This window comes from Equus quagga, chromosome 16 (assembly GCF_021613505.1).
Source record: "Equus quagga isolate Etosha38 chromosome 16, UCLA_HA_Equagga_1.0, whole genome shotgun sequence".
Classification (NCBI taxonomy): Eukaryota; Metazoa; Chordata; class Mammalia; order Perissodactyla; family Equidae; genus Equus; species Equus quagga.
Window position 1 is genome coordinate 49,022,417 of NC_060282.1, and position 8,341 is coordinate 49,030,757.

Consider the following 8,341-nt stretch of genomic DNA (forward strand, 5'->3'; position numbering starts at 1 on the left):
AGAACCACAAAAGTGTGCAGCCTAACTCTGGTAAGTATTTATCCTGACTTTACTTAGATGTCTCCAACGAATCATCAATTTAACTATCTTCAATTGACAAATCATTGAGCATCTATTATATACAATATGCCACAGCAGCTCAAAAACTATGTAACTTTAATATAACTCTTCTGTCAATAAGAATAAATTTACCTGAAAACAAAAAGTATCTTAACAATTTCAATAATGTGGCAAGTTTCTATATCATATACATATAGATATACATTCACAAATGCAAATATGCACACTTGAGAGCTGACTGCTGTATCCTTGCTTAACAGCCCAGTAAGTTGGGCATGAAAGGGACAACCAGTCACAGTTTACAGAAGGGCTTGGAACAAGGAAGCAGTGCTTAGGACTCAGTGGAGTGGACTGGCCTTGGTCTTCTGACCTACACTTGGATGCTCTTGACTGATTAAAGACTAATCAGGACTATCTCACCACGAAAGAGAGGCCAGCTCCCTCCATAGGAAGGTGGGCCACAAAGTGTACATGAATTCTGGATCAAAATTTTTCCCCAAAGAATTTATTTCTAAACTTTTAAGATAATTATAGATCCACATGTAGTTGTAAGATATAATACAGACTGATCCCGTGTACCTTTTACCCAGCTTCCTCCAGTGGTAACATCTTGTAAAAGTATAGTACAAGATTAGTATAGCACAACCTAAATATTGAATTGTATACTCTACTGACTTTATTCAGATTTTACCAGTTTTACATTCGTGTGTGTGTGTGTGAATTTACCTTTATGAAATTGTGTCACTTGTGGCAATTAGTATGAGCACAAAAACTGTCAAGACTCAGAACACTTTTACCACAAGGATCCCTGTGCTTCTTTTTAGGGTCACCTCCCCCTCCCCCTGCTATCGCTAACCCCTGGCAGCCACTAATCTCTTTTCCATCTCTATAATTTTATCATTTTGAGATAGTTATATAAATGAAGTTGTACAATATGTATGAGATTTTTTTTTCACTCAGCATAATTCCCTTGAGCTCTATTCAAGTTGTTGTGTGTATCAATAGTTCATTCCTCTATATTGCTGAGTAGTATTCCACGGTATGGATATACCACTATTTGTTTAACCACTCATCTGTTGAAGGACATCTCACTTGCTTCCTGTTTTTGGCTATTACAAATAAAGTTTCTATAAGAATTCATCTACAAGTTTTTGTGTGAACATAAATTTTCAAGAATTAAAGCAAGAAATCTTTTCAAATTCTTGAATAAGCAGTCAGCCAGGACCCCAGGACACCATGGAAAGGAATGTGGAAGTGAGGATTTACCTCAAAAATTGTCTGGATGGGGATTACCCAGTTGTCAATCCCAACCATTAAAGTAACGCTCAGAATGGCTCACATGGAACGTGTGACTTTGAGCAGCTGTACCTCCTGTTTCCTTCCCAGAGAAGTCAATTGCAGACAGTTCCCGGCCTGCTACTCCCGGAACTGACTTGATGAAGGAAGCTATTGAATACTGTCCATTTAGATGTTGGCGAATGCCTGCCAAAGATTATTTTAGCTTTGCTGTGGTCAATTTTCTTTCTGACTGCACTGAGCTGACACTGTGTCTTCAGAATGCCTTTAGTGTATAACAGAAGTATGTTATCCCCTAAGAAAATACTTCCTATCTTTCTTATGGCTCGGACAGGATGAAATGTATTAATTTCAAAATTTTAACTGATTACTTTGAAAATGTAAAAGGTTAGAGATGAGGATTTTTGGATCCTACTATATTTGTAACAAAGTCTTATTATCTTACAGTGATATGTGATACAAAGCATCCTTTTCTTCTCTGACTATGACATTCAAAGGAGATGGTCTTCATTGTTTCTCAGACCTGTCACCACTGGATCATGTCACTGACAGTAACACAAGATGGATGCTTTCCTTAGAGGAGACAATGCATTTCTAAAGTGGTGCTTGATAAAGAAGGAAGTTGTTCTCAGAATCTTACCAGAGCATATTTCATTTTGAGTTTTTAGGCAGCATGTCTCAAATGTACCTCCATGCCTTCAGGCAACTTGAAAGTTGAGGTTGGTCAAATTTTGGAATGAATAAGACAGTATCTTCATGGAGTGTTAAATCCATAGCAGTGAAGTCATTGTTTGAATAATCATCTCTAAATAATCAAATATATTAATATTTGGCTTTTGTCTGTTATTAATGAAATTGTTCTTGATTTCAAAGAATTGGACAGGGTTGCCTTGAGTGACATTTAGTGTTTGAATGTTAATGGGATATTAATTACCCACATGAAGTAAGGCATTTGTTTCTGGAGAAAACATGGCATGCACTTCTTGACTGGGTCCCCTGTTTATCTGTTCAGCGTCCTCCTGACACATTCCCATATGTTCCCTTTCTCCATATCAAACCCAGGCCTTCCCTGAAAAGCCCATGGTCTCTATTATCAGTGCTTTTTCCCAGACCTTGCTGATCTTTCTGCCTGGATATTCTTCTTCACTGCTTGGCCACATTCTACTTCTTGAAGGTTCAGCTTCAAACTTTTGGAGATTCTTTTATTCATTCATTTGCTTATTCACTAAATCATTTAACATTTACTGAATATTTACAATGTGCTACACATTTTTTTAGGTATTGAGGATACAAAAGACATAATCCTAAATACCTTCAAGTGCCTTCAAGACAGACACAGGACTGGAGTTTGCATACAACTATGCTGTTGTGCAGTAGGGTTTATGCAGGTATTCCAGGAGTGCTGAAGAGAGATGTCAAACCACCTGGGGAGGCAAGGAAGGGTCATTTCCTCTGGTACAGGTCTGGCCATCATTAATTCAGTTAGAGTGTCCTCTCCATATGCATGCCCAGTGTGGCACTTAGCACACATACTGTGTTGCTTTCTACCCCCATTCACCAAATCTACCCCCTCCTGCCAGCACAGTGTGGCATATAGCAGGCATCCTGTGTCCACCTATGTTTTGGTTCTTTTAACTGGCATTTAGTTTGATTTCTTTTCAGACTTTGGTTAATATTCTAACTACTTTAGAAAAATATTTGAGGTGGTTTTCAGTAAAAATACACAGGACCATTAAAAATAAAATTAGAAAGAGGGATCAGCTAGAGGAAGGCAGGGGAGTGATGCCACGGAGAGTTTGTTTACAGGTGTGTGGGTTGCTCTGAGCCGCCTGGCAGTCAGACTGCTCTGTCATACCCTTGCCGTGGTCTCTGAAATCGGGTAGCTTATTTTAATGTTAGTTGATGCATTAGTTAAAAAAAACAAATTTATCAACTGAAGCAGAATATGGGCTGATAAAATTTTCAAACACTAGGTCTTCTATAGTTTGTAGAAAATTGGGCATCACATGCTTTGAATTCTAGAGTCCACTGTTCACGGCCTACAAGCCCTCACTAAGCCCTGAAATCAAGGTATTCTATCTTCTGTGTGAAGAATCCAAGAAAGCTGTTGGTTGGTGGTTTTTAATTTCCATCGAGTCTCTTCTCCTTCCATTTCTGAGCCCTATTCTCAGCTGCACTACTTCTTCCTATGCAAAACACGGGAAGGTTCCTTGATCTTTAGTAGTTGAGTGTGTAAAATAGGGAAATTGATATATACCTTAAATTGGTCTCATTAGGTACATTAGATGATGCTCAGCAAATGACTGGAAGAAAATGTGTTCTCACTAGCTCTTAGAAGCTCAGGTTGTGGTCCCGATCTGCTCACTTCCTGTTGATGGTCCTTCTGGAACAGAGTGACTAGAGGGGAGGGACCTTGCCCTGCATGGGGGAGGAAGATGAGTCAGCCAGCCCATATCTGGTAGGTGGCCCTTGTGTGGCACTGGGATCTGAACTCCACCCCCGCTGCCACTGCTCACAGTGTGCCCTGTGATTGGCTTCACTGTGTTCTTTTACAGACCTACCCTTAAGGTTCCTTCAGTGAAGACCAACTGGGATTCTATTTTAGCTGACATAGAACCTCACAGTCTGTACCGTAGATGAGTAAAAGGTAAAAGTCCCATATTTAATGATACCGTAAGTATGTTAAATTCCTCTGCAAAGTTTTGTATCCATCAGTTGTTTTGAATGAGGTCCACTTAATGTTGTTCCATTTCAGTGATGTCTTAATTTTTATGTTATTTTACTAATTGTGTATCACTGTGGAATCTTTAATAGCATTGATTAAATCCTGGCATTATTCCTAAGAGTATTCCATAAAATACATATTTGTTTAACGTTTTCATAGATAATACATTCACAGAGTTTCAACTTCAAAAGGTACGAAAGGTTAAACAATAAAATATCCTTCTTCCACTCTCCTCTGACACCCATTTCTTTCCTTTGATGCAGTCAGTTTCATATGTTTTTAAATATCTTTTCAGAAATAAGTTATGCATCTGTAAAGCAAATTCTCTTTTTACAGAAATGGTAAAAGCACTATGCACACTGTTCTACTCCTTGTTTCTTTCATGTAACAATATGTTTTGGAGTGCATTCTCTATTTGTACATAAAACCTTCTTCAATCTTATTCTACCCTGTGGTGTGCTGTATTATTTATTAACAGTTTCTTGATGGATATTTTTGTTTATTTCCAACTTTTTTATCTTACAAACAGTATTATAAGAAAAAGTTTCTGTATATGTCATCTCACATGTTTGAGAATATTCCTCTATAATAAATTCCCAGAAATATAATTGCCAGATCAAAAGATACATGTATTAGTAATTTACATGTATATTACCAAATTGCTTTATAGAAATGTTATCAATTTACACTCTTGCCAGCAATATAGGAGAATGAGTGACTGATTTCCCATTCTCTCTCCTACACATGGTATTGTCTAATTTTTTATCACTGCCAATTAGAGGGATGAAAAATAATATAACTTTGTTTGACATTTATCTCATTTTAAGAGAGGTCAAGCCTTTTCTATGAATGTTTGAAGGCCATTTATACATTCTTTCTTTTTCTTTCACATTTTCCTACTCTGTTTTTGGCCCATTCCTAGTTGATTTTTAAAAGCATTGCATAATAAGAAAAATTAGCATTTTTCTGTATGTAAAATGCAGTTATTTTCCCCAAGTTTAAAGGAAACTTGCTTATAGTGGTTCTTATTCATGCAGAACTTTTTATAATTAAAATGTCTAAAAGTTATAAATTTGTTTAATCCCTCCTAGATTATGTGACACACCTTTAAAAAGCCTCCCCATTGGAAGATTGTTAATAATTATTCTATGTTTTTTTCTAGAAATTTATGGATATACAGATATTCGTGTGGAATAGATAGATGTATAGATAGATGTGAGATATATATGACAAACATATTTTTAAGGATTATATATTATAAGGTTTTAAAAATGTGTGGTACAATATGCATAAAATAAAATTTATCATTTTAGCCACTTTAAAGTCTACCATTCAGTGTCACTAAGTACATTAACAATGTTTGTAACCATCACTACTCTCTTGTTCCAGAAATTTTCTATCAGCCACAAAAGAAACTACATACATATTAAGCAGTCACTCCTCATTGACCCCTCTCTCCCTCCTCAGGCAACCACCAATCTGCTTTCTGACTCTAGGGATTTGCTTATTCTGGGCATTTCATATAAATGGAGTCGTATAATTTCTGGCTCTTTGTGGCTGACTTTTTTCAGTTAGCACAATTTATCAAGCTTCATCCATGTAGTAGCATGTGTCAGAACTTCATTCATTTTTATGGCTGAATAATATTCCATCATATAGATAGAGCACATTTTACCCATTCATCAGTTGGTGGACATTTGGTTGTTTCCACCTTTTGGCTATGTGAAGAGTGTTCCTATGAACAGTTATGTATGTTTTTTTGAACTCTTGTTTTGAAGTCTCCTGGGTATATGCTTAGGAGGAGAGTTGCTGGGTCATATGGTAATTCTGTGTTTGCTTTGTTGAGGAACCACCAAACTGATATAGCAGGAACTTTTCAAAGCCCCTAGCTTTTCCTCCCAGGCTCTCAGTGTGTCTGTTGTTTGCCCCACTGTTCCTCTCTGCTCCCGATGGCAGAGGCTTGTTCACTTATCTTTCAGTGTTTTGGGGAAGATTTCTCACTTACCCACTCAGCCCTGGTCACTCTGAGTTAGGCAAAACAAAGGGAGCCCTTGCTTCAGTCCTTAGGGAAATCCAGTTAGGTCACAGCAGAAAGACGCACAGAACTCCTTGAGAACAAAATCAAGTCTACTTCCTCCGGAACGAGGTACCCCCTCCGGGAATCCGAACTGTCATCTTCAAGTGTGCCACCATTCCAGGCGGGGGAATGAGACTGGGATAAAGTAGGTTGCAATGATGTTCTCCTACCCAGATTCAGTCACCATTCTCTTGGCTAAGTTTTTGCTTGGTTGTAAACCTTTGACTATCTCCTAGAGTTCAGTAAGGTTGACTTGACATTTTTGGTTATTTTTTTGTGTGCTTCTGGGGAGGGATGGGCTCCCAGAATTCCCTATACTGCCATCTACTCTGTATAAGTTTTTAAAAACTCAAATAATTTCTGTCCTGGAGTCCTAGAGTACCAACAGAGTACACGTCTTGGTTGGATTGGCTGATGAGTCACCTCCGTCCCTCTGCTCATGGCTGACAGTTTCCCATACCCTTAGGGTTAGTACTTGGATAATTTCTCCAGGTCAATTAATAAGATTGAGTTTTTAATCACAGTCCTCATTGTTTATGTATGAAGACATTAAGGTAGTAACTTGATGTCAGTAAGATTTTGGTCCTGTCATCAGTTGATGATTTAAGCTCAAAATGAGATTTGTCTTTCAGACTTCTTACATCAAGATGGTCGCCAGTCTCGGGTTCCCCCTTTCTAATCTCTTCACCTTTTTTTAACCAAATAGTGTGAGCCTAATATTCCTAGTCATAGTTCCAGTCATGGCATTCACGTACACAAAAATTTAGAAGAGGAAAAAGGGTGACTTGTCATACTAGCTATAGAAACGAACCATGTGCTGTGGAGTTAAGACAATTTATCACTGGCTGAGAAATAAGCAGATGTGTCAGTGAAACAGTATAGAGAGAGCAGAAAAGACTTAGGTGCATGTGCAAGCTTTGTATGATAATACTTCGCCTTTCAAATCTGTGGGGAAATGCATAGGGAAAAGAACCATATTTCATACCATGGGGCAGATGGATTCAAGACTAGAGTAGAGAGTAAAGTACTAGAAATAAACACAATGTTGGGGCTGACCCCGTGGCCAAGTGGTTAAGTTTGTGCACTCTGCTGCAGCGGTCCAGGGTTTTGCTGGTTCGGATCCTGGGCGCAGACATGGCACTGCTCGTCAGGCCATGTTGAGGTGGCGTCCCACATGCCACAACTAGAAGGACCTGCAACTAGGATATACAACTATGTATGGGGGAGATTTGGGGAGATAAAGCAGAAAAAAAAAAGATTGGCAACAGTTCTTAGCTCAGGTGCCAATCTTTAAAAAAAAAACAATGTCAAGCTATGATACTGGGGAGGCAAAGGGCTTTCTAAGCATTAGTCTTAAGGTAAAAGTCATAAAGGAAATAAATCCATGCATTTGGATTAAAAAAGAAAGATAACTTTTGTATGGTAAAACATCATAAAGTTAAAAAAGCAAATTACAAACTGTGAAATATGCTTGTATCATGTGTCAGAAAAAGATTTTATTTGTAGATATAGAAAAAGCTCTCAGATATAGAGTGGTGTAAATATTAAATCTATAATCAAAATATATGTTTATATCGATATATGAGGGAAAAATAAATCTGCCATTAGAAAAATTAGTAAAAGAAACGGCCAAGAAATTCATAAAAAAGGAAAAAACAAAGACCAGCAAACACCTGAAAAATGTTCAGTCTCATTACTAATCAAAGAAATGCAAAAAAGTGTATAGCAATGAGATACCATTTCCCTCCATCAAATGACAAAAATACAAAGGGATGATAATGCCTCGTATTTGTGATAAGGAAGCTCATTTCTCTACCACTAGGAGAATTACAAATTGGTACAACTTTTCTGAAGGATACTGCGACTAGATGTATCAAAGGCCTTATCAAACAGCTAAAGTGCCGTACACTTTATCTGGCACTTTACACTTACAGGAGATGTTCTAAGAAAATAATTATTGATATATGCACAGATTTAGCTGTGATGATGTTAACTGTGTTGTAGCCTAATTACCGTATAGAAAGTTTGAAGAATCATATAAGTCGAGGCTGGGGTTTAGTTGGTTCAACAGTGAAACATACATACAATGGAATACTATCCATTCATCAAAAACAAAGTGTTTTTCTTGAAACAGATGTTCCCAGTACATGATGAAAATAAAAGTAGTTTACAAAATACTCTCT

General features: G+C 37.5%; 1 long non-coding RNA gene across 4 annotated transcripts in view; it reads left to right on the top strand.

Moving 5' to 3' along the window:
* Nucleotides 1-4,545, top strand: part of LOC124227714 (uncharacterized) — a 42,326-nt gene extending 37,781 nt beyond the window's left edge. For all 4 annotated transcript variants that reach the window (XR_006885522.1, XR_006885523.1, XR_006885525.1 and 1 more), the window contains one exon: nucleotides 1,804-4,545. This is a non-coding gene — a long non-coding RNA (uncharacterized LOC124227714). The remainder of the gene's footprint in view (nucleotides 1-1,803) is intronic.
* Nucleotides 4,546-8,341: the final 3,796 nt, after the last annotated feature.